Here is a 27,978-nt window from a genome sequence, read left to right as displayed (position 1 = left end):
CCATCACACACTCACATACACACACACTCACATACACACACACACACACACACACACACACACACACACACACACACTGCGGTCCTTTGGTTCCCTGTATTTCCACTGGATGTGGTCAAAGATGTCCTTCTCACTGTCCACCAGCAGAGGCTCTCCAGCCACACCTGTGTGAAACAGAGCGGTCATGGGAGATCAGAGCGGTCATGTGACATCAGGTACAGTCACTCTCACCGTCTGATGTCTGCTGCAGTCAAAACTCTCAGACTCCAGAAACAAAGTTGTGTTGAGCAGCTGCCGGGGTTTATATGAACACTTTTAAAGAAGAACTGTCACTGGATAGACAGTAAATCAGCAGCAACTGAACTAGACTTTTGAATGGACAGAAACTCAGAGAAACTGTTGTTCAGCTGAAGTCAGTTCAGAGTTGATTCAGTTCTGTTATGAACATCATCAATTATTAAATTAGTTCAGTTCATCTAATTGTCACTGTGCAGCTCAGTTCAGATCTCAAACAGCAGCGTCAGTAAAGTCAGATCAGTGATATTGTTGAAATATAAATGACAGAGACGATAAACTCCCATAAAGTGTTCAGTCCAACTAGAGTTGTCAAAAATAATGTTGTGTCGATACATATTAATACAGAAATATCTGAAACTGTTCCAATAGTCATTTTCTGCAGTATCGATACACTGATATCAGCTGTGTGTTCTCTCTCTCTCTTCTCTGACAGTGAATCGACACACACTTTCTCCTCTCATTCACTCCGGTTCAATAGTGCTTGTATTGGGCATCATTTCACTCATTTTCGCAGGTTTCGCACTCACACTAAAAACACGCCACTGACTCTATATAAGTGCCGCTCTCATAAAGCCGCTTCTCAAACAGCTCATGAGAAACCTTTTTCGTGGTTTATTAAATGGTCAAATACACACAAAATTATGTCAAAATGCTCGTCTTTGCACGTATTCAGGTAAACACAGTCAGTTTTGGAACATAAACAGAAATAAAAGCATGTTGTGTATCAGTATATTAGATCTTAAAGTGACATCAGCCTAATAAACCTGCTGCTGTCTGTCATTAATGATAATCAAAGAACAAAAGACAAAGAGAAAATCAATAAATATTGAAATGTGTTCATTTAGATGTTTATTTATAACCAAGGTTTGAAATAATTTATTTTAAATTATTCACAGCAGACAAATGAAACTGAAAAAAAAATTTGTAGACATAAAGTCTATGAAATTAATGCTAACATGATGACATTTAACCCTGTAAAGCCTGATATATATAACCTTTATTGAGCCTTTAGAGAAAGTATAGAAATATAAAGTTTGTATATGTGATTTTTTTGAGTATCATATTTTATATATTTCTATACACATTATTTTATGTCTCAATTATTATATGAGCACAATATATGATATACTGAGAATATTGAACTCATACTCGAAGAGTTAAACAAACAGTTCAATTTCATTCAGAGACACAAACATCAAAATTATGAAATTTGGTGCAGATGCTGATATTTATATGGACAAAAAGTAAGATGAATTTCTGATGCTTGTAATGTAAATCAGTAAGGTCTTTATAACAGTATAGCAGATACTTAGATAAAATGCATATAAATATCAATATCTGCCAATAATGTAGTAAGATGATATTTAAATGCTTAGTTTTATGATCAAAGCTCTGTAGTTTTAAAGCATGAGTTTTAGAACATGATTTTTCTTTTCTTAAAAAAAATGGATTCTCTAAGATTTCACTAATCTTCTTCTATTGAATCTGTACTTTGCTTTTCTATTTGCTGTTGGTGTGTGTTAGAATCAATCTCAATCACAGGTAGATTATTTTTAGTCTCAGTCATCAGGCAGACACAGAGCAAGTGTGATAGAAAGCATTCTCACATTTATTCAGAAGAACGGTCATATTTATAGGTCAAACAACATCTTGTCTTGAGCGTCCAATCAAACTACTTAAAGTCAGCATGAAATCAAAATTGACACTATTTACTAGTCTTGTGGTGAACAATTAATACGTGTAAGTTTATATACAGAAAAAAAAAGTTTGTCGTGGTAATCTTTAATCAAAATCTAAAAAGTTACTTCTGTTCTGGAATGGGATTCCTTCCTTATTATAATGTTTACAGTTCCTTCCCTGATAACGTCAGTTCTACGGTTTGGGTTGAAAACGCTTAAACCACTCCCCTCCAACCGTTAGTCTGCTTTGAGCGAGAGATGGAGAGGAGGAGCGCTAAAGTAAAACCCTACTCTTCATCTCATCCACTGTTCATGAATTTAATTTCTTCTGGTATGAATTATAGTATCCCTACTTGAAATCAGTCGGTACAGTCATTCTTTTATTCCCACTGCAGTAAAGATTTTACACTGTGAGATGTCAGAATGTTGTGTTTGCTGTTTGTGTGTTGTTTATTATGCAGATTTGAAGAGTGTAATGTTTTTGCCACCAACAGAGAAGCTGATATAAGTGTTCCCTTGAAATGTCCCGTAGTAACTAAAGTTCCCCACAATGCATTGCCACTAGTTCCCATGCCTTCTGTCAAACTCCTGTAAGGAAACACACAGTATTAATGTTCCACAAACTCACATCAACAAAAACACTCAATCTCCACCACCATCAAAAAACCCCCCAAAAAAACAAACACATTGTTCACAATACTAAAACTGCATTTCTCTGAGAAATTTCAGTCTCTCAGTAAAACTCTAGAACTGACCTTCACAATGTAGAGAGCAATGTCATATCCACTTGTGTACATATTCACAGCCAAAAGAGCGACCTGAAGAGCCTCACGCTGCATCTCATCACTCATCTTTGAATCATGGATCTCCATCGATGTCTTCGACATGGTTGATCTGCAGCTGTGAACACAGATTCTGTTTAATGATCAAGTGTGAAAGTAATTAAACAGGACAGAATCTGAAAATGAACACATTTTTAGTGATGGTCCAACAATTCTTCATAATGAAGGCCAGAGTTATCCCTGTAAAGCCTGACCTGAAATAATAGTCAGAAAACAGTTTTTTAAAAAACAGTTTATTGAATCTTTAGATTTTTTTATTTTAAAAAAAGCATATGTGTTTTTGTTAAAGGAAACATCATGACAATCTGACTTTTCCTGTATTTACAGTTTTTCTCGATTGCGTAAACACTATAACCAGGCTTTTGAACTATAATTTCAAACCATAACGCCATTCATCAAAAAGCACACCCATTTCCCTAAACTATAAACACTATTCCCGTTTTGTCACATAAATCAGATTTGTTGAACTGTCACTGCAAAACTCTACACACAAATCCCTTCATTTCTCATTGCCTACACCATGTTGTCATTTAGAAAGCACTAGCATTCAATTAGGGGTTCAAGCATGAAGTGCTGAAACCCTATTGTAATTGCTCAGATTTTTATTTTATTTCTTCTTTGCTAAAACTGATCGTGCAGCCCAAACCGTAAGGCCTAGAGACTTGAAACTTTGTTGAATGGTAGTAGTCTTGCTCGCTACTCAGATACCCGGGCTCGTCAAAATAGGTGGCGCTACAGCAATCAAAAGTTGAAAATCGCTAATAACTCCTAGATCGTTTGACCTAGAATCAAGTGTTTTATATCATTGGCATCCTTGGCTCAAGACGGACAAAACGTTTATCTCCGATTTCATTTCCGTCTGTAAAAAATTTTCTGCCATTTTGAATTTTGTCCAAAACCTACTTTTGCAAATTAGTCCTAGGTTCTTCACCCGATCAGAACCAAACCAGTGCAGAAATGTTCTCTGGAGTGGGAATATCAATAATTATCAAAACGTACAATGTGGGCGGAGCCACTTTTACTAAAATGGCTATAACTCAAGAACGAAATGAGATATTTGCACCAAACTCGGAACACATGTGTATGGGCTCAATCTTTGGTCACTATAAAAAAGTCGTGAGCTATAACTTGAAAAAAACCTGAAAACAGCTGTGACTATGCACTCTTTCATCCGATTGACTTGAAATTTGATATGCAGTGTCTTGGTCCAAGGGGGCATGATTGTCTATGAGGACATTGGTGTATCTCAAAAAACATGGCCGCCATCAGACAATGAAGTTTGAGCACCTGTTAGACAAGGTTAAACGGAGGCCGATCGGAACGAAACTCGATGGGCATGTTTGACTAGTCCTCAGTAATCACGTGGTGTTTGAAAGATCCACACACATATCATTTGATAGATCTCCTCATGCTGAACCAATGCTGTCAATCAAATCGTTCATTAATTATTTACAAATATGTGAAAAACTTTGGAATGAAACCAGTGTAGGACAATTCTATGGACTCTCTCGATCAATAATTATCAAAAAATTTTGATCTTTAATCTTTGGATCGCTATAACAGGGTCATTTACAAAATGGGCGTGGCAAAATATACTCAAAAGCCTATAATTCATAAACGAAAACTCAGAACTTCACGAAATTAAGTGAGCACATGCAACATATGACTGATGCCGATTTTTATGGAGATCGGACCATAGGTGGCGCTATAACTGAAAAAGCTTTAAAATCCATATATTTTCAATGGTAAATTGCCTGTTTTGGCTGAAAATTGTCAGTTCCTTCTATGATTTACTCGGTCTTGGAGGGTCTGGTCTTGACTACACCTCTGGTTAACCTTCCTGACACATTCACTGTGTTAAAATCATTGACTCAATGAATGTGTCAGAATTAACACAACAAGCATCGTCCCTAAACTCACCCATTGATGTGTAAGAATTTAACACAGTTTGAGTCAGTTTTAACATCCTTTCTAAGAGTGTAGTGCCGCCCCTGGGGTAAGCAGATAAACATCAAATTTTCTTTTTTGGGTGAACTATCCCTTTAACACAGTTTTTAGTGATGATCCAACAGCTCTTCATCATGAAGTCCAGCTGCTCACCTTTAATGAGCAGGAACTGTTGGTCCATAATACTATTATCAGATGAAACCTAACTTTAATACCACAGTCAAGTAGGAAATCAGTGAAAAGTGGAATTAACAAAAGTTTGGGGTCGGTAAGATTTTGCAATGTCTCTTCTGCTCAACAAGGCTGCATTTATTTAATTAAAAATACAGGAAAACACTGCCGTAAAGACTGCAATACAATGATGATTGACAGATGAACAAATAAACCTTCCTCAAATGTCTGATGATCTGATACTCAAATTTGAACAACACTCTAAAATATGTATGGATAAACAAAATCTATAGTAAAAAAAGTCTCTTCAGTTCAGTAAGTGTTCATCTTTAAATATTACTAACAATATCAATGTTATTCTTATGTTTCCTTTAGATAAATCAGTGCAGATTTCACAGCAGAAACACTGAATCATGAGCTGAAGGTGATTTAACTTGATAAGAGAGTCTAAACTATCAATCAGACGACAGAAGGACTGAAGCAGATTGTGTGTGACAGGTTTAAGGTTTTGATCATGTTGATATATATATCAACATATAAAATTCGTACCTTTTTTATGTGGTGATTATATGACGATTTTCTCAGTGTCTGTGAAGCTTCAGACGTGTTTGACTGAAACTAATGTGAAAGTGAAACTGACTTCACCTGCTCTTACACAATCTGACCAGATCTCACTTGACAACATTCCAACATTACAAAACTGATTTGCAAAAAACTGTTTCTACACATACAGAAAATCAAACCAAAGCATGTGGGACACTTCTTAAGAATGTTTTTATTATTATTATTATTATTTATTGCATAAATAAATTATACAAATTGAGGTAATACCGTCACCTCATCAGACACATGAAGCAGCAACATCATTACAGTCAAAGCAACAAACGTGAAACTCTTCATTACAGTTTTACATTCATTAGATTATGTGAAATTAGCACCTCATTATGATTGTCACTTGTTTTTTATATAAAGACGCATATGAAGGTTTTGAACTGAAACTAAAACCAAGTATTTGTGTAAATTGTAGAACAAGTAGGACTAGATTTTTAACGCTCAAATTAAAATGATGAATGAAGGGATCAAACACACCCATGACACTGATCAGTTCTCTCATATTATCCCAATACATTTATCTCAGTTATAGACCATAATCAGGGCCTGTGGCGGGTAAGACAGCCACTCCCTTTAGCCACTTTGGCGGGTTGAATATAATTTCAGCCTACAGCCAAATTAAAGGTAGCTAAGCTCGTCGTAGCACAAAATTACAATCCGATCACAATTCTTTATCGATTAACTTGCAGTGAAGGCAGAATCAATTACCAAACACACGGGATGCTCAAATTCACTATATACACTAGTGATGGGCGCTTTCAAAACACTGCATCATGAAGCCTCGAAGCTTTACGAATCTTTTGTTTCGAATCAGTAGTTCTGAGGGTGTTTCAAACGGCCAGAGTCACGTGATTTCAGTAAATGAGGCTTTCATTTCTTTGAAAAGCTTTGTTTCTCCCATCACTACTATACACAGAATTGGGCTTTCACACAAAAACCCATATTTTGCAGCATCTCGGGCCTTGTGAGTGGTGTCTACTCTCCACTTTTTCACCGCATTGGAGAGCTGGTCAGTGACGTCACAGGAACACGGGGACCAGGCGTGAGACAATGGGACGTGACTATGAAAGTGAAAGTAAAAAAGAGAGACTCTGGGAAAGAGAGAAAAATATTAACAACACAAGGACGTAGAAATGATGTAGAAGCGTTCCTCAAAAGTGTGTGATTGGCTGCTGCGGCTGGAGTGACACGATTCTACGTCATTCAGTTCTGAGCGCTTCTCTGCATTTATTCACGAGAATGAACTCTTGTAACCCAATTACATTACAGCAGAGAATTCAAACAACATGCGGAGGAATTTCACATACTCTAGTGCTCTAAACATGAACCAGCACCATGTATCTGCATATATTTAATCATGTCTTCTTTCAAATGAAATATATATGCACAAATAAGGACCCTGATGACATTAGGAATTATTCTGATACACAGAAGACAATGATGTAGACTGAAAATTCAAAGATTGGACAAAAAAGTAACTATGCCTTAATTATTTCTGCGTTAAACTGATGTCATTTGTTCAGAGATGTAGTTCTCGTAAAAGTAATGAAAATATTATTAGACCATTTAAATGTTCTTCCACATTTCTCCCTCGATACTGGGAGTTTGTTGTCATAGGGTTCGATTTTTAAAACACTTCAAGTGCTGCCAACTGTTTGGAGACTGGGTTGCATGAGCATGTTTTATTGGTTATTATAACTAATGCTAACATGATGACATGATTTAACCCTGTAAAGCCTGATAGTGAACCTCCAGACAAAGTATAAAAAATGTAAAAACAAATTTTGTGCAGATTCTGATATTTATATGAACAAGAAGTAAGATTAAATTCTGATGTTTGTAATGTAAATCAGTGAGATCTTTATAACAGTATAGCACATACTTACATAAAATGCAAATATCAGTATCTGCTATTAATGTATGATATTTGAGAGATGAACAAATAATTTTTTTCTTAAAACCCTGATGATCATATTATATTTGAACATGATTTTTCAAAAAAAAAAGAAAAAAGAAAAAAAAAATTATGGATTCAGTAACATATTGAATCTGTACTTTGCTAAACATCAAAACTCATTGAATGACATTGTCAACCAAAGTAAGATTATTGTCATTAATCAGACCGGGTTATCAATGGATTGTTTCACAGAAAGATATTCTTGCAGATTCATCTCATCCTCCATGATTTTAACATGATTCATTCTGGTGTGATTTGGCTTTTAAACCTGTAAGATGTCACAATGTTGTTTGTTTATTGTGTGTTTTACATATTTTATGCTGCACCAAAAATCCCTCTTTGGGGTTAAAATAAACTTTGACCTTGACCTTGGATAATCAAATAAAGTGTTCATCTTGAAATATTACTAACAATATCAATATAACAACAATAATAAGTTATTCGTACATTTACTTTATATAAAAAAAAAAAGTCAAGATTTCTCAGCAGAAAGACACATGAACCACAAGCTGAAGGAGGATGATTTATTAATTATGTGGATCAAATAAATTGTGTTTGAACTGTTGATGAACCTCAGTCAGTTTTGAAGAGCAAAATTCTTTCGCCATCAACAGAGAAAAGGATCAAACTGTTCTTATTATGTGTCACGCTGTAAGCAAAGTTCCCCACAATGCATTGCCAGTTTTTCTCATGCCTTTTCTCAAACTCCTGTAAGGAAAGACACAGTATTAATGTTCCACAAACTCACATCAACAAAAACACTCAATCAAAAAAAAAAAAAAAAAAAAAATCAGAGCACTTTTTCTCAATACTGAATCAACTACATTTCACTCAGACATTTCAGTCTCTCAGTAAAACTCTAGAACTGACCGTCTTGATGTAATCAGCAATGTCCATGCTATTTTTGTACATATTCACAGCCAGAAGAGCGACCTGAAGAACCTCACGCTCCATCTCATTACTCATCCTTGATTTATGGATCTCAGTCGATGTCTTCGGCATGGTTGATCTGCAGTCATGAGCACATCAGTGTTTGATTTTAATGAGCAAGTGTGAAATAAACAGGACAGAACCTGGAGATTTTTTGTGATGGTCCAACAACTCTCCATCATGAAGTCCAGCCTTATGAACAGGAGTTGTTTGCCTATGACACTATTATCAGATGAAACCAAACTTTAATACCAGCCATAAGTGTGGAGAAGAATTAATGAAAGTTTGGGGTCGGTAATATTTTAACCTGACTTGAAATAATAGTCAGAAAACTGAACATTTAAAAACTTGGGGTGGGGTGGGGTGGGGTGGGGGGGGGGGGGGGGGGGAGATTGGGGTGGGGTGGGTTAAATGAGTTATTTATTCATTGAGTGGATAACTCCTATCCTATATTTGTGGGTAATGTAGGGTGGAGGATTCCAATATCTTTTCTCTTGGTTAAGGTTTAGTTAAGGAGGGAGGGAAGTTAAATGTTTAGTTTTTTTCTTTTGGGGATATATAGGTAATTTAGTATTAGGAAGTCTGCCTCTCTGCTCAGTGTTTTGCCTGCCTGCTGTCTGACCTACGCTCGAAGCTTCGTGGAGTTTATCCTAAATCTTTCTCTTTATTCCTATTCACATAATATAACTTTCTTATTTTTCACTAGATTACTTAACCTATTGCATAGTATTACTAAACGGAACGATTTATTACTAGTAATCTACCAGCGTAATCACCTAGTGTCAGCCATAGCCCGCTAGCCTGCTAGCTACCGTCTATTTTTTTCCTCTAAACTAACCTTCCTTGTCGATCTAATGGCGGATTTATCCGATGTATGTTATTCTGATCTGTCCTCGCCAGATCGGGAAGCTGTGGAGACTTTGCTGCCCGGCATTCATCGATCCACCGCGAGGTACAGCGTCCCGCACATCACCCTTGCCCCAGGCACCGGCAAGCGACCGAGACATCCAGCTAGCGAGTCCCGTGTGCGATGCAGCTTTTCGGACGGCGTACAAAAACACGGTCAGTCATGTCCGACGATTATCATGTGTATTAACTGCAACATGTACAGCTTAGCTCTTTCTGTCAGCAGTGAGACTTACACATGTGATAAATGCAGGGATATTGTCAGGCTGACAGAGAGAATCTCAGAATTAGAGACACGCATCCAAACTTTAATTGAGGATAGTGAGAATGAAAGGGCCTTAGATACTGCTTTGGATGCGACTAGCCTAGTAAACACTGCACATTCGGTTCCGGTTGTAGAAGCCACGCAGCAGGCTAACTGGGTGACTGTGAGGCGGCATAGTGGCAAGAACAAACACCACTCTTCCGTTCCGATTAGAACATCAAACAGGTTCTCCCCACTCAGTGACGCACCCACTGAGAATCCTGTTGAAAGTGCCCTAGTTATTGGCGATTCTATTACACGGAACGTGAAAATAGAGACACCAGCCACCATAGTCACATGTTTGCCGGGGGCCAGAGCACCTGACATCAAAGCAAATTTAAAAGTGCTGGCTAATGCTAAACGTAAATATTCTAAAATCATTATCCACGTCGGCACAAATGATGTTCGACTTCGTCAGTCGGAGATCACTAAAATTAACATTAAAGAGGTGTGTGAACTCGCAAATTCAATGTCAGCAGAAGTAATTTGTTCTGGCCCTCTTCCTGTTCGTCGGAGTGATGAGATAGTTAGCAGGTTATCATCACTCAATGGCTGGCTGTCTAAGTGGTGTCCGCAGAATAATATAGGTTTCATAGACAATTGGAAAAGCTTTTGGGGCAGACCTGATCTGTTGAAAAGAGATGGTATTCATCCCTCCCGGGATGGTGCTGCTCTTCTATCTAGAAATTTGGCAAATAGTCTTAGAGCTAAACCATGACAAACCAGGGCCCAGATCAGGACGCAGACAAACTGGCTAAACCGACCGTCTGCTAGCTGCCTCACGTCACAGAACTCAAATAATTCACAGCACATAGAAACTCTTTCACCTAGATATTATCACATAGAGACTGTGTCTGTACCTCGAACTAGTAAATACAAAAAACTTCCGAAACCTTTTAAGGGTAAAAATTTAATTGATGTTCAAAAAATGAAAATCACAGATAAATTAGATAAACAAATGATAAAGCTTGGGCTACTGAATATTAGATCTATTTCTTCAAAAGCACTTATTGTAAATGAAATTATCACAGAAAATAAACTAGACTTGCTGTGTTTGACAGAAACCTGGCTAAAACCAGACGATTACATTATTTTAAATGAGTCTAGTCCTCAAGGTTATGACTATCGACACAATCCTCGACAGAAAGGCAAAGGGGGAGGTGTTGCTGTAATTTATAGTAATATATTCAGAATCATTCAAAAGAATTTCAAATATAACTCCTTTGAAGTGATGGTGCTTTATGTAACATTATGTAAGTTGACATTTGTGCTGGCTACTGTATACAGGCCACCAGGGCACCATACTGACTTTATCAAAGAATTTGCTGATTTTCTATCAGAGTTAGTACTGGCTGCGGATAAAGTCCTTGTTGTTGGTGATTTTAATATCCATGTAGATAATAATAAAGACGCATTTGGATTGGCATTTGCAGACATTTTAAACTCTATTGGAGTTAGACAACACGTGTCAGGACCCACTCATTGTCGTAATCATACCTTAGATCTAATACTGTCGCATGGAATTGATATTGATGCTGTTGAAATTCTACAGCAGAGCGATGATATATCAGATCATTATTTAGTGTCGTGTATAATACAGTTAGCCAAGGCTACAAAACCACCACCCAGCCATATATATGGTAGAACCATCACTTCTACCACTAAAGATTGCTTTATAAATAATCTCCCCGAGCAGTTTCATCGCCTTAGTACACCTGACAACTTAGAAGAACTCGATGCTGCAACAGAAACTATTGGCTCTCTCTTTTCCAGCACATTAGATGCAGTCGCTCCTTTACGTCTAAAGAAGATTAAGGAAACTAATCCAACGCCGTGGTATGATGAGCACACTCGGGCTCTAAAACGAGCTGTGAGAAAAGCTGAACGTAGTTGGAAGAAAACAAAACTAGAAGTTTTTCGCCTTTCGTGGAAAGAAAAAATGATTGAGTACAGAACGGCTATAAGAAATGCTAGATCTACTTATTTTTCAAATCTCTTAATAGAAAACAAACATAATCCTAGGTACTTATTTGACACAGTGGCTAAATTAACTAGAAACAGAGGTTCAACTGCTGACGTTTCCAAAGAGCACAGCAGTAATGACTTTATGAACTTCTTTACTTGCAAGATTGACAATATTAGAGAGAAAATTATAAACATGCAACCGTCTACAGTTTCGCTTCAGACAGTGCACTGTAGTGTCCCTGAGGTAAAACTAGAATCATTCGCCGCTATAGGAGAGGAAGAATTATCTAAACTTATCAAATCATCAAAATCAACAACATGTATGTTAGACCCAATGCCGACTAAACTACTGAAAGAAATGCTTCCAGAGGTCGTAGGTCCACTTCTTGATATAATTAATTCATCGTTAACACTAGGATACGTGCCAAAAACTTTTAAGCAGGCTATTATTAAACCTCTTATTAAAAAACCTCAACTAGATCCGAGAGATTTAGTAAATTACAGGCCAATCTCGAATCTACCTTTTCTGTCAAAGATACTAGAAAAGGCAGTTTCAACACAACTGTGCTCCTTTTTAGAAAGAAATGGAATCTGTGAGGATTTCCAGTCAGGATTTAGACCATACCATAGTACTGAGACTGCTCTCGTTAGAGTTACAAACGATCTACTCTTATCATCCGATCGTGGCTGTATTTCTCTATTAGTGTTATTAGATCTCAGTGCTGCTTTTGACACTATCGATCACAACATTCTTTTAAAAAGACTTGAAAACTATATTGGCATTAGTGGAATTGCTTTGGCATGGTTCAAATCTTACTTATCTGACCGTTATCAGTCTGTAGTAGTTAATGAAGAGATGTCGTATCGATCACAAGTTCAATATGGAGTACCACAAGGCTCAGTACTAGGACCGTTGCTTTTCACTCTGTACATGCTGCCCTTAGGAGAGATAATTAGGAAGCATGGTGTTAGTTTTCACTGCTACGCTGACGATACTCAGCTCTATATTTCCTCGCGCCCTGACGAAACCTACAAATTCACAAAACTAACAGAATGCATAGCTGACATTAAAAACTGGATGACAAGAAATTTCTTATTATTAAATTCAGAAAAAACTGATATCCTAATCTTTGGACCAAAAACTTCCTCACGAAAAAACCTTGAATACTCTCTAACACTTGACGGGTGCTCCATTAAATCTTCGTCCTCAGTTAGGAACCTGGGTGTGCTCTTTGATACCAATCTTTCATTTGAAAGTCATGTTTCTAGTATCTGTAAAACCGCCTTCTTCCATCTAAAAAATATATCTAAATTACGACATATGCTCTCAATGACAAATGCGGAACAGTTGGTTCATGCATTCATGACCTCAAGACTAGATTACTGTAACGCTCTACTGGGTGGTTGTTCTGCTCGGCTTTTAAACAGACTACAGTTGGTCCAAAATGCGGCAGCTAGAGTTCTTACTAGAACCAGAAAGTATGACCATATTAGCCCAGTTCTGTCAACATTACATTGGCTCCCTATTAAACATCGTATAGACTTTAAAATCTTGCTACTTACTTATAAAGCTCTAAATGGTTTAGCTCCCCAATATCTAAGCGAGCTCTTGGTGCATTATAGTCCTTCACGTCTATTGCGATCTCAGAATTCAGGCCAGTTGATAATACCCAGAATATCAAAATCAACTGAAGGCGGCAGATCCTTTTCCTATTTAGCACCTAAACTCTGGAACAATCTTCCTAGCATTGTTCGGGAAGCAGACACACTCTGTCAGTTTAAATCTAGACTAAAAACACATCTCTTTGCTCTTGCATACACATAACACATTATCAATACATTAACATTTTTCAAATCCGTTAAAGGATTGTTACGCTGCAATAATTAGGTCGGCCGGAACCGAGAACATTTCCTATAACACTAGATATACCTGTACATCAGAATAAGAGTGGCATCTACGCTAATATCTGTCTCTCTGCTTATCCTGAGGTTTTCCGGGTGCTGGATCCAGGCCGTATCCAGATCAGATGGAGAACCTGTGTCTGGACCTGACTACAACGTAGCCCAGGAGACAATGGGCCTACAGATCCAGTTCTGGCTGCATCTATAATTCAGATTTTTAAATCTCCGTATCCGCTTACATATATTTATATATAATCTATTTTTAATCTCTATAATAAAAATGTATAATTCAGATTTTGATCTCCATATCCATTTACATATATTATATATATCTTCCAAGGGGTTTTTTCCCTCCTAGGACTTTTTTCCCAGTGCTAGCACGCTGGGTTTTTCTCCTAGGGGGTTTTTTCCACCCCTGGGAGTCAGCCGACATTGGCTTAATGTAGCACCATCTTGTATATGTTACATATTACCACGCTTGCTTGTACAGCTTATTTTTAACCATTTCTCTTTTTTCTGTGCTCCTAATATGTAAAGCTGCTTTGAAACAATTACAAATTGTAAAAAGCGCTATATAAATAAATTTGACTATTAATTCTTTTAGGTACAGATATTGTTTTTTTCCTTTTATACGGATCCTCCACTTGAGGTAATTTTTCTGTTTTTGAATTATTTGTCATCCTTTATTTTTAATACCACTTCATACTCCTGCTTCATAAATAAAAGGCAGACATGCCATGTAAATTGAAACCTAACATTTGGTGGTTTTGTGACTCTGGGAATGGAGAGCAAAAGATATTCTAAGTCTCTCTAATTTTTTTTTTTTTTTTTTTTTTTCTTCGTTCAATCCTTATTTACTCAGGACAAAAATGGGAGGACGTAAGAGGTGTTTTTTTTTTTTTTTTACATACAGGCATACAGTGAGTACGGAAAGTATTCAGACCCTCTTAAATTTTTCACTCTTTGTTATATTGCAGCCATTTGCTAAAATCATTTAAATTCATTTTTTTCCCTCATTAATGTACACACAGCACCCCATATTGACAGAAAACACACAGAATTGTTGACATTTTTGCAGATTTATTGAAAAAGAAAAACTGAAATATCACATGGTCCTAAGTATTCAGACCCTTTGCTCAGTATTTAGTAGAAGCACCCTTTTGATCTAATACAGCCATGAGTCTTTTTGGGAAAGATGCAACAAGTTTTTCACACCTGGATTTGGGGATCCTCTGCCATTCCTCCTTGCAGATCCTCTCCAGTTCTGTCAGGTTGAATGGTAAACGTTGGTGGACAGCCATTTTTAGGTCTCTCCAGAGATGCTCAATTGGGTTTAAGTCAGGGCTCTGGCTGGGCCATTCAAGAACAGTCACGGACTTGTTGTGAAGCCACTCCTTCGTTATTTTAGCTGTGTGCTTATGTAGCCTGTTGAGAAAAGATTATTTTATTTTATTTTATTTTATTTTTATGCAGTGAACTTCCCAAAACTATTTTTCTAATTATTTTAAGACAATTAATTTCACTGAGTGTTGGATTCCTGCATGGGTCATGTATTGTTGTGAGTGGGAACCATGCTTTGTAGTGTTTGTTCGTATGGGACGCTTGTCTGTGTTGCGCACTATTCCTATTGGGAGTACGTGAGTTGCGTCAGCCTCAGAGCGCGAGTGGATGCTGACGAGGCAGGACGCATTTTTCTCTCTCCCTTCTTCCAGTCATAATTGGTATGTTTAAAGTTATTTATTTGGTCAAAGTTCATGAAATATAAAACGAAATGTGTTTTGAGTTTGTTTTACAAATGTATTTTTGTGCATTGATCAATTTATGCGAGTTTTATGCAACTCTTGTCTGACGCACATGGAGCTAATTAACTCATGGTTTGTGCACAGCGGTTAACGGAAGAAGTTAGCGCAACTGATGTTTCTCTGATCAAGTGTCTCATGTTTTTCCAGGTATGTTCAGTATGTTTTCAGGTATGTTAACCTCATTGTATAAAATTGTAGAATTTGTGTAATTTGGTTTATAATGTTATGGACTAAATTTGAATATATTATCAATACTATTTTACTATCCCCTTTTTCTATAATGCATTTAATTGCTTTGCATTTGTGTAATGCACTGATTTCACTTCTATAGTGTCATTGTGAATGTGTGTGATGCTTTGGAAGAATACATTAATTTTATGCATCATTCATTGTTCATAATACAAATTGAGACAACATTTGACACAGTGATATATTATGTCATTTTATTTTGAATTCTTTATTTTATGCGTTTAAATGCATTACTCAATGTTAAACAAATTGTTGTAACGTCAGCCTCAGAGCGCGAGTGGACGCTGACAAGGCAGGACGCATTTTTTCTCTCTCCCTTCTTCCAGTCATAATTGCGGTTAACGGAAGAAGTTAGCGCAACTGATGTTTCTCTGATCAAGTGTCCCATGTTTTTCCAGATCAATAAATACTGTTTCGGAGCTGGCCTGTTGTCTCCAGAGTGAAATTCCTTATGTGCAGAATCGGATCTGCTACACTTAGGGTCATCATCTTGTTGGAAGGTAAACCTTCGGCCCGGTCTGAGGTCCTGAGCACTCTGGAGAAGGTTTTCGTCCAGGATATTCCTGTACTTGGCCGCATTCATCTTTCCCTCGATTACAACCAGTCGTCCTGTCCTTGCAGCTGAAAAACACCCCCACAGCATGATGCTGCCACCACCATGCTTCACTTTTGGGACTGTATTGGACAGGTGATGAGCAGTGCCTGGTTTTCTCCACACATACTGCTTAGAATTAAGGCCAAAAAGTTCTATCTTGGTCTCATCAGAGCAGAGAATCTTATTTCTCACCATCTTAGCAAACTCCATGCAGGCTTTCATGTGTCTTGCACTGAGGAGAGGCTTCCGTCGGGCCACTCTGCCATAAAGCCCTGACTGGTGAAGGGCTGCAGTGATGGTTGACTTTCTACAACTTTCTCCCATCTCCCGACTGCATCTCTGGAGCTCAGCCACAGTGATCTTTGGGTTCTTCTTTACCTCTCTCACCAAGGCTCTTCTTCCCTGATAGCTCAGTTTGGCTGGACGGCCAGCTCTAGGAAGGGTTCTGGTCGTCCCAAATGTCTTCCATTTAAGGATTATGGAGGCCACTGTGCTCTTAGGAACCTTAAGTGCAGCAGAATTTTTTTTGTAACCTTGGCCAGATCTGTGCCTTGCCACAATTCTGTCTCTGAGCTCTTCAGGCAGTTCCTTTGACCTCATGATTCTCATTTGCTCTGACATGCACTGTGAGCCGTAAGGTCTTACATAGACAGGTGTGTGGCTTTCCTAATCAAGTCCAATCAGTATAATTAAACACAGCTGGACTCAAATGAAGGTGTAGAACCATCTCAAAGATGATCAGAAGAAATGGACAGCACCTGAGTTAAATATATGAGTGTCACAGCAAAGGGTCTGAATACTTAGGATATTTCAGAATATCATGTGATATTTCAGTTCCCATTCAGTCGGTCACGTTCGGCGTACGTCGGACAGACCGATGAATAGGAATCTCGCTAGAGAGGCCAATCTACTTCGAGTGTAACTACAACGAGTCAATGCACATTGGCATGCAATCATATGCATCAGCTGCTCACCTCGCAGCGAGGCGATAATGAGCAGCAGGTGTATTGCATCTTCAGCTTTTCGCTTCGGAGCTGAACCTTAATGGTGTCTATGAGCGAGTGTGTGAAGGACAACGAGTCAGCTTTTTTTTTTGGAAACTGCTCTTTGTTTGGTGTAGGCGGACAGCACTGTAGCGGGGTCGATCTCTCTCTTTCATTTTCGTTTTTACTTTGTTTTGCCTTTTCATTGAGCAACACGTGAGAGCTTCCAGCTGGAAAAGCCGTTCTCACGGCTGGTAAACGGTGCACTGTTGAGCGCTGAAAAAGCTGTTTTCACAGCTGGTAAGAGAGCGGCTTCAAAGAGAGAGTGCACACGACAGGCTGCACTTTTTCCCTGTCTGTGCTGCAGCAGCCATTCCCCTGCGTGCTTTGGCACTTAAAAGCTTTGTTCGGGGAACCAACCCCCTAGGAACCCTCATCCCTCCTGCACTCTGCAGCCAGTAGAGCTGCTGGAGGAACGCGGCGGACCACCCCAGAGGTGTGTACCATCCGTATCCTTCGGAGCTCCCCAAGATGACCGGATGTTGATCGCTGCATCGGAGGGTGAGCCTGACACTTCAGGGGATGATGATTCGGCACAGCTGCCTCCTTCGGGGGTGACAACTGTGCCCGATTCGGACCCATAAATGATGGCTATGCTTTCCCGGGCCGCCAACAGGCTCCTGTGGAATCCTCCACCGTGTCCCGAACCCTCGAGGTTGGATGATTGGTATCTCGGGGTGGCAAGGGCTGGTTCTCAGCCCCCAACCCCAGTGCCCTTCTTCCCAGAGGTGCATGAAGAGCTCACTGGCACTTGGACGGCACCTTTTACTGCCCGAAACCGTGTCGGTGGGTCCTCCTCCCTCACCACCCTTAACGGCGGAGCGGCTAAGGGACATTCGCGCATACCCCCTGTGGAACAGGCCGTTGCTATGCAACTGTGCCCTAACTCCACCTGGCGGGGGGAGCTGTCTCTCCCTTCCCGGGCCTGTAAGTACTCGTTGGATCTTACCGGCAAGGCTTACCAGGCCTGTGGGGAAGCCGCTTCTGCCCTGCACGCCATGGCGTTGCTGCAGGTCCATCAGGCCTAGGCACCGCGACGGACCTCGCTCTCAGTGGGTCGTGCGATGTCCACACTTGTGGTCCAGGAATGCCATCTCTGGCTGTGTCATGAGGACATGAGGGATACCGACAAAGTCAGGTTTCTTAATGGCCCCGTGTCCCAGACCGGCCTCTTCGGCAACGCAGTCGAGAACTTTGCCCAGCAGTTCTCTGCTGTCCAGAAGCAGTCTGAGGCCATCAGCCACATCCTGCAGCACCTCAGCCACATCAGCCACATCCTGCAGCATTGGGTCTTCAGGTCAACTGGGAAAAGAGCAAACTCTCCCCTGTGCAGAGGATCTCTTTTCTCGGTATGGAATTGGATTCGGTCGAACAGATAGCACGCCTCACAGAGGAACGTGCTCAGTCGGTGTTGAACTGCCTGAATACGTTCAATGGCAGGACAGTGGTCCCACTGAAATTCTTTTAGAGGCTCCTGGGGCATATGGCATCCGCAGCAGCAGTAACCCCGCTCGGCCTGCTTCATATGAGACTGCTTCAACACTGGCTTCACGGCCGAGTACCGAGATGGGCGTGGCAACGCGGCACTTTCCGGGTGGCAATCACTCAGGAGTGCCGCCAAGCCTTCAGCCCGTGGTCAGACCCTTTGTTTCTTTGGGCAGGAGTGCCCCTAGAGCAAGTGTCCCGGCATGCTGTAGTATTCACAGATGCCTCTGCCACCAGCTGGGGTGCCACATACAACGGGCATGCAGTGTCAGGGGTGTGGATGGGCCCCCTTCTGTGTTGGAACATCAACTGCCTCGAGTTGCTAGCAGTACACCTTGCTCTGAGCCGCCTCAAGGGGCCGTTACAGGGCAAGCATGTACTGGTCAACACTGCGACCGTTGCATACATCAACCGTCAAGGTGGTCTACGCTCCCGTCACATGTCGCAACTTGCCAGCCATCTCCTCCTCTGGAGTCAGAAGAATCTGAGGTCGCTTAGTGCCATTCATGTCTCCGGTGTACTCAACCGTGTGGCTGACGATCTATCACGAGCTGCGCTGCCAGGAGAGTGGCGACTCTACCCCCAGGTGGTCTAGCTGATTTGGAGAGAGTTCGGAGAGGCTCAGGTAGACCTGTTTGCCTCACCAGAAACCTCCCACTGCCAGTTGTTTTACTCCCTGTCCGAGGGAACACTCGGGAGAGATGCACTGGCACACAGCTGGCCCCGGGGCCTTCGCAAATATGCGTTTCCCCCAGTGAGCTTACTTGCACAGACCCTGTGCAAAGTCAGGGAGGACGAGGAGCAGGTCTTCTTAGTTGCGCCCTATTGGCCCAACCGGACCTGATTCCCAGAACTCTCACTCCTCGCGACAGCCCCTCCCTGGCCCATTCCTCTGAGGAAGGACCTTCTTTCTCAGAGACGGGGCACTCTTTGGCACCCACGTCCAGACCTCTGGAAACTCCATGTCTGGTCCCTGGACGGGACGCGGAGGTTCTAGGTGACTTATCCTCCGAGATTCTTAACACCATCACTTCGGCACGTGCACTGTCAACAAGACGTACTTACGCCTCGAAGTGGAACCTGTTTGTCGAGTGGTGTTCTTCTCGCTGAGAAGACCCCCGAAAATGCTCGATCAGAGTCGTGCTTTCCTTCTCGCAGCAAGGGTTGGAGCGTAGGCTGTCCCCTTCCACCCTCAAAGTCCATACTGCTGCTATCTCTGCATATCACGACCACATAGATGGCAAGTCTGTTGGTCAGCACAACCTGGTCGTCAGGTTCCTTAGGGGGGCGAGACGGTTAAATCCTTCTCGTCCTCCCTCCATACCCTCTTGGGACCTTGTTCTGGTGCTAAGACCACTCCAGATTGCTCCCTTTGAGCCCTTGCAATCAGCAGACTTAAAGATTCTGTCTATGAAGACTTTGCTGCTGGTTGCATTGGCCTCCATCAAGAGGATAGGGGACCTGCAGGTACTGAGACCCCGGCCTGGCTATGTGCCCAAGGTTCCTACCACTCCCTTCAGGGACCAGGTAGTGAGCCTGCAAGCGCTGACCTCGGAGGAGGCAGACCCAGTCCTGGCTTTGCTCTGTCCAGTTCACGCCTTGCGGCTGTATATAGACAGAACCCAAAGCTTCAGGACCTCAAACCAGCTCTTTGTCTATTACGGAGGACAGCAGAAGGGAAAGGCTGTCTCCAAGCAGAGGATGGCCCATTGGATAGTGGATGCCATCGCCCTGGCTTACCAAGTTCAGGGTGTGCCCTGCCCGCTCAGGTTGCATGCTCACTCCACGAGAGGTGTCGCATCCTCCTGGGCACTGTCTCGTGGTGCCTCAATGACAGACATTTGTAGAGCTGCGGGCTGGGCGACACCTAATACGTTCGCTAGATAATATCTATAGCCTTTGTGTCGAGCCGGACTCCTCCCGTGTTCTCACCTCAGGTCAGAGGCACGGAGAGGCCCCGGCTTAGTGTCGGCTTGCTGCGCTACATGGGCTTCTTCTCCAGAGAGTCCCTACAAGGCAGACCCTGTCGAGTCCTCCGATCGCCCTTCGGCAGCCGACGTGGCGGAGCGTCTGGTGCCAGGCCTATACTCCGTTGTATCCTTGAGAACCGGGTTTAGGCTGGGTTCCATATGTGTGACCCTACAGGGATCCCATATGGTTGGTTCCACGGTTGCTCCTAAACTAAACCTGTGTCTTTCCCTCTGGGGTGACCCACCCTTTATCGGGTTGGAGTCATCCCAGCTCTTCCATATGTAGCACATCCCTACAGGGTTAGTCCATATGTACTTCTCCACATAACTCCTTCGGGAAGGATGTGGCTTCCGCAGCGTTCCTTTCCCAGCGAAAGGGTACGCTTTCCCAGCGTTATCCAATAGTCTCACTGAATGGGTTTTGGGGAACAGCAGTGATCGACACTCTCTGTGTTAGCCCTGTCCCACCGTCCTCAGGCAAGAGGGTTCAGGTGGCTTACTACAGAGCGCTGGAAGGGGGCAGCTCCTGTTGCGCTTTGGTAGGGATTCCTATTCGTCGGTCTGTCCGACGTACGTCGAACGTGATCGACTGAATGGAAACGTCTCGGTTACAAAGGTAACCCTCGTTCCCTGAAGGAGGGAACGGAGACGTACGTCCCGTCGCCACAGTCGCTGTACCCCGCTGATGCTGCCGCCTATCCGGCTCGGCTCCTCGGCGAAAACCTGAATATGCAACGCACCTACTGCTGCTCATTATATACCCGCACTGCGAGGCGAGCAGCTGATGCATATGATTGCATGCCAATGTGCATTGGCTCATTGTAGTTACACTCGAAGTAGATTGGCCTCTCTAGCGAGATTCCTATTCGTCAGACTGTCTGACTGTCTCCATTCCCTCCTTCAGGGAACGAGGGTTACCTTTGTAACCAAGATGTTTTTCTTTTTTAATAAATCTGCAAAAATGTCAACAATTCTGTTTTTCTGTCAATATGGTGTGCTGTGTGTACATTAATGAGGAAACAAATGAGGAAACACTTAAATGATTTTAGCAAATGGCTGCAATATAACAAAGAGTGAAAAATGTAAGGGGGTCTGAATATTTTCTGTACCCACTGTATGTGCTTTTAAATATATTTGTTGCACCAGGTTTTTATAGCTCATATTATGCAATGCACTGATGATCAAAACCCTGATGATCGATGACATGGCTACTATTATCATGATTTTCCTAAAGAAAAATATGATGTATGGATAATCAAGTAAACCAAAGTTTCTTACTAACAATATCAAAGTTATTCTTACATTTACTTGATATAAATCAGCACAGATTTCACAGCAGAAACACACTGAAGCTCGAGCTGAAGGATGTTTGTTCAATTACACTAAAAGACTGTAACATTTTAAATATCTTTACTGTCACTTTTGATCGATTTATATAAAGGAAAATTCTTACCTTATTTATGTGGTGATTATATGATGATTCTCTCAGTGTCTGTGAAACTTCAGATGTGTTTGACCAAAACTAACGTGAAAGTGAAACTGACTCCAGGGGCCACTTAGTCACTATATTAAGACTGTGTCATGACCAACTTACAGTCAACCAAGGGGTAATCATATTACACACTGTTAAAAATAAATGTAATTTTACAGGTAATTGTCTGTGTTTTTTTTACAAAATGTTCCCGTTTTGTCATAATACAGTGAAATACCTATTGTTTTACAGATTTTTGCTGTAATTTAAATTTACAGGGTATTGCTTGTATTTTGGTATTGCATCAAATTTCTGATTTTTAAAAGGAAATTTTCTGTGTTTTTACAGAATAATGTGTTATTTCACATAAAATGTTGATTCATATTTTACAGATTTTTTTCTGTAAAAAATAGAAAAAAGGGAACAAGTGTATAACTTCAGAAATCAACAGTCATTCAATATTTTTTTTTCTTACTGTTTAAAGATAATTGTGTTGGTTAAGATGAGTTTAATAATTGTATTTGTACATACAGTAGGCCCGTGTAGCTTTTTATAAATTATGCATTGTTTATCTTACTAATCTTTTAACCTTGTCTTGCAAATGCTCATTTTGATCATTATTTGGCATTGACTTATTCTCCCCTAAATTTTCTAACCACATGTATTATTCATGTACATTTTATGTTTCTCTAATGTTAGCATTTCTAAACGGTGTTCAGTCACATAACTCGGAGCAAAACACTTAAAATTGCAGCAGGTGTTGTTCAATTTTCCATCTTTGTTAAACAAGAAAGATTAGTTATTTATAACAAAGTCCTTTCAAGTGTATATGAGGTACCGCAGTTATTATCTATTTTGAAACGTTGAACACTTTAGCATGGCTAACTACATCAAGACACTGATCAGCCCTCAGTAACGTTACACCTTATCGATGATCATACTGTGTAGGCCTAACGTATACAGGAAAGCAAATGATACTAGAATATAAACAACATAATAAATTGCATATCTTGAGCGCATCTGCTTGCAAACACGTGACGTATAGCATGCATATATTAAGTCTTTTAATCATTTTTTTTAAATATATTTTTTCTTTGAAAAACCTCATCACTTTCATGTCTAAAAAAAGTGGGTGTGACATTTAACAGGTTAAAGAAGAAATGAAAGCGTATGCGCAAGTTCTACCAGAAAGACTCTAATGCCACGTCATTAATTCGCAATCTGGTGTAGCCAATCACAGCTCGACATCGACTATATATAGACTGATCTCACCATACTACTTTGCTGCCCGTAGGTGTCGTAGTGAAGTTCCCACTTTATAGCACATTTCATACGCAGCCACAATGTCGCAAAAAGCGATCGTAGACTTTGACCTTACCGATTCAGACGACAATCAAGTTCCGCCTTCTCCTCTGTCGGTGCGCCGGAGTACCCGTATTCAAACTCGGGAATCCCCTGGTCCCAATGGCCTTCAGAGAAAATTGTCGCCATCCTGGAAGAGGCCGGTATTCCGGTCAGTAACGACATTTCACGCAACGATCTCATCCTCTTGGCATTCAACACCCTGGGCAGCTCTGCTGTCCCAACCACGGATGATACCCCTACCTCTACGGCCAAAACTTCACCACCAAGTCAGGCTAAAAGGCCCAAGTTTCCTGTTGCAACATCACTTTCGCCTACTCATGGAGCAGAAGCTTTTAATGCACAGCTCCTTAAAGCTGTTCAAGGACTAACCAAAACCGTCAAAGGATTTGAAAGCAGACTAGGAGTGTTCGAGTCCGCTTTTGCCACGAACGCAGCCGGATTTTCCATGCCTTCAACGTCTTCCGGTCATTACACTAACCTCTCATCCTTTCCTGGTGTAGCTGATTTGTCTACGGAACCCTCTACATCCGTCGCTCCGGCCTTCGCTCCATCTTCACATCTAAACGCTGCCACGTCAGTGTCTACGCAGCAATTTAATCTCTCCACGGCTACTCCAGCACAACATTTCGGTAGGCGATTTGTTCCTCCTGCTGTAGTCTCAGTGTCTCCAAAAATGAGATCGGACATAATCTCAGGTAAGGATGTTAATTTGGCTGCTTTACTGCTTCCATCGCCAGCAGTCGATAGGCAAATGGTTGACTGCGGTGACGTGGCAGTCTTCCTGAAAACCTCCGATCCCAGACTACAACGTAACTTGTCGTTCGGCGAATTCGTCATCGCTTTTGGGATATATAGAGATATTTTGTGTCAATCTTTCCCTGACAGTAGGGGAGAATTAGATCTCTACCTGGCAATGCTGGCAGACTTTAATCAGCGTTACGGAGGTACGCTGTTCTACGAATATCACAAATCTCTCGCGGCCAAATCTGCTTCTTTCATTACACTGTACAACACTAGACTGGACTGGTCTGTGACCGATTCCGAACTTTTGATTCGTCACTTCGGGGGTCAACGAGCTTTGGCTTGCGTCGTGTGCAGCTCGCACGGGCACTCGGCCGCTTTCTGCCCTAAAAGCCTAGAAACATGGGAGTCGCCCGCTGTCCATGGTGCTGATCCTGCACACGCCCCACTTGATGTAAAAGGCAGACCTATAATCGGTCTTCACGGCAATCCTCTGTGTAACAATTTTAACGAATCTGTATGTAATTATGCTAAGTGTAAGTTTTTGCATATTTGCAGCTTCTGCAGAGACTCGCACCCCAAATCTGTCTGCTCACGACGCTTCAGATCAGCGTCCAGAGGAAGAGCACAGCCTCGAAAAAAATTCTAAATGGTCACCCCTCTACTCCCATTAACATAGATATACTCTCTAGCTATCTCTCTTCTCACCCTGATTCTACTTTCGTCGATTATTTAATCACTGGGCTCTCTCAAGGATTTCGGGTCGGAGTTTGTTCCCCTCTTTCCACCCCTTACGTAGCTCGGAATCTGCAGTCTGCTCTAGCTGAACCTGACATAGTCTCAAGCCTCCTTGATAAGGAGCTAAATAAAGGATATATTATCGGCCCTTTCAGCTCATCTCCTTTTTCCTTGCATCGAGTCAATTCCATCGGCATAGCTACACGCAAATATTCAGGAAAAAAGCGCCTGATTTTCGATATGTCCTCACCCCATTCTAATAATCTCGCAAGCATTAACGAATGCATTCCTCCAGAGTTTTTTTCGCTGTACTACGCTTCGGTAGACGATGCTATTCATCTAATTAAGATTGCAGGGTATGGCGCTCAGCTAGCCAAAGCAGACATCACAGATGCCTTTAAGATCATGCCCATTCATTCTTCCGATTGGCCTTTTTGCGGCGTTAAATGGAGAAATCTGCTCTATTTCGCAGTAAGACTCACTTTTGGGTGCAGAAGTAGTCCACGCATCTTTAATTGCTTATCAGAGGCCTTGTGTTGGATCCTGTTGAATGTCTGCAAGCTCCCCTTCGTGTTACATCTACTGGATGATTTTTTGCTAATAGATTTTCCCTCGTCCCAAAGCTCCGTACTCGAAACACTAAAATCCCTTTTTTTCGAGTTAGGCGTGCCCCTTTCAAACGAGAAAACTACGGGTCCGTCAACCTCTCTCGAATTCCTTGGTATCGTTCTCGATTCCGTTCAGATGCAAGCTTCTCTTCCTAAAGATAAACTTCTCAGAATTAGGTCGTTCTTAGATTCTTTTCTCGTAGCTCCTACGGTTTCTAAACGGGACATGCTCTCTCTACTCGGACATCTCAATTTCGCTATGCGAATTATCCCTCAAGGTCGCTCCTTCATTTCTCGTCTGCTTACACTGGCCCATTCCGTCAATAGCCTGTTTGACTCGATTCACTTAGACGACGGGTGTCGATCAGACCTCAGGTTCTGGTCGCTCCTGCTTAAGAACTGGAACGGCATTTCTTTTTTTTACAACGAAGTTTTTGAATCATCAGCTGCACTCGAGTTATTTACTGATGCAGCCCCTTCCATTGGTTTTGGGGGTTTCTTTCAAGGGCAATGGTTCGCAGAGAAATGGTCGGATGAGTTTACTTCCTCGTTTGCAAGTTCCCTCTCAACGGCTTTTTACGAACTATACCCCATCGTCGTAGCTAGTGTCCTCTGGGGTACCGCTTGGTCACGTAAACGCATCGCGATGTACTGCGACAACGCAGCTACAGTTGACATTATAAATAAAGGACGTTCGCATTGCCAAACTATAATGCCTCTACTCCGTCGCTTAACTTGGCAATCCGTCACACACGATTTCATCCTTAAAGCCGTGCATATTCCAGGGCATACAAATGTCATTGCTGACGCTCTCTCTCGTTCTCGTTTGCAGGCTTTCAGACGTCTTTGCCCAGCAGCGAACCAGAATCCAACACCATGCCCGACCCTGGCAGAACTAATCCTGAACTAGGCTCTCATCTCAATATCCTATTAAATTCTGCTAGTCTTTATATCACTCAAGGAGTTGCGCCATCGACACTCAAATCCTACGTTTCGGCATGGTCCTGGTTTACGAAATTCAGTTTTTCGTTCAGAATTCCTATTCTCCCCATTTTAATTTCTACAATTTGTGCATTCGTAGTTCATTGTTTCGAATCCCGTAATCTGAAAATCGCTACAATACGTAAACTGCTGGCTGGCATTCAATTTCACGCACGATTCCATAATCCCAACTATCCAAGTATTTTCTCAACGCCCGCTATTCGGCTTTTACTCAAAGGCATAGAAAAATCTGCTCAAAAGACACCAGACAAACGTCTCCCCATTACGCTAAATCTTCTGCACAGACTTACTTCTTCTCTAAGTAACAGTTCGTTTTGCGAGTACATAAACATTCTCCTCGAGGCAGTGTTTCTGTCTGCTTTTTATGGGTTTATGCGATTAGGGGAATTCGCCTCTGATTCAAAAATCTTTAATCCTGCTCGCGGCTTATGTCTCTCCGATTTGCGTTTCTCTTCATCTTCATTTAATTTATTTATTAAATATTCTAAAGCTGATTCTTCCGGTACAGGTGTCACAATTACGATCTCAAAAATTAATATTTTTTTCTGCTCTTACACATCTATGGTCAGGTACCTCAAAGCACGTCCTCGCACTCCAAAAAATTCACCCCATTTATATTACCTAATAGACTCCAAATGACAAAGCAATGGTTTAGAACTCATCTAGCTTCCGTCTTAACACTTTGCGATCTTTCTCCACATCTATACACCGGGCATTCCTTTCGCATCGGAGCTGCGACAACAGCAGCTGAATGCTGTGTTCCTGACTCAACCATCCAAATGTTAGGCAGATGGTCGTCCACGGCATACAAGATCTACATCAGATCCGACAAACAAATTCTACTTAACGCTCAACAAGCTCTCTCAACCTACAATCAAGGTAGGCCTACCTTTTCGCAAGCTACTGGTGGTGGTTACTGCAGCCTATTGCTTCTCACGTTGCATTTGCATCTTTCTCTTTAGTGCTGCGCAGCCCATCGGGGCTTTCGTCCTTTATCCCAGCAATTTACTAAAGGAGCTCAGATCATGAACTTTATGTCTCATGGCTAATCGTAGCCCAGTTCACGCCCCTCGCGGCATATGCTCTCACTTGCCTTCTTATCAACTGACTTCATAACTAGTTCGTGATTCTGTCATGTTAAAATATTCTATTTTATTATTCGTGACCCAAGTTTCCTCATGCCTATCGTGGCCTGTTTATCTCGTTATGGCTAATCGTAGCCAGTAATTTATGCCTAACGTGGCTTTATTTATCATGTTACTTCATGGCTAATCGTAGCCAGTAATTATGCCTAACGTGGCTTTATTTATCATGTTACTTCTTGGCTAATCGTAGACAGTAATTGTGCCTAACGTGGCTTTATTTACCATGTTTGTTTCATGGCTAATCGTAGCCAG

General features: G+C 41.4%; 2 long non-coding RNA genes across 2 annotated transcripts; both read right to left on the bottom strand.

Moving 5' to 3' along the window:
• Nucleotides 1-1,883: 1,883 nt before the first annotated feature.
• On the bottom strand, nt 1,884-5,555 carry LOC125280742. Its single transcript, XR_007187733.1, has 3 exons — nt 5,486-5,555; nt 2,732-2,876; nt 1,884-2,564 (listed from the first exon to the last, which is right to left on the bottom strand). It is a non-coding gene; the product is annotated as an uncharacterized LOC125280742 (long non-coding RNA).
• Nucleotides 5,556-8,015: 2,460 nt separating this feature from the next.
• LOC125280027 lies at nt 8,016-22,241 on the bottom strand. Its single transcript, XR_007187513.1, has 3 exons — nt 22,110-22,241; nt 8,376-8,514; nt 8,016-8,213 (listed from the first exon to the last, which is right to left on the bottom strand). It is a non-coding gene; the product is annotated as an uncharacterized LOC125280027 (long non-coding RNA).
• Nucleotides 22,242-27,978: the final 5,737 nt, after the last annotated feature.

Source organism: Megalobrama amblycephala, linkage group LG12 (genome assembly GCF_018812025.1).
Source record: "Megalobrama amblycephala isolate DHTTF-2021 linkage group LG12, ASM1881202v1, whole genome shotgun sequence".
NCBI lineage: Eukaryota > Metazoa > Chordata > Actinopteri > Cypriniformes > Xenocyprididae > Megalobrama > Megalobrama amblycephala.
Note: the sequence above shows the minus strand (reverse complement) of the source record. Positions and strands in the feature narration are given on the sequence as shown.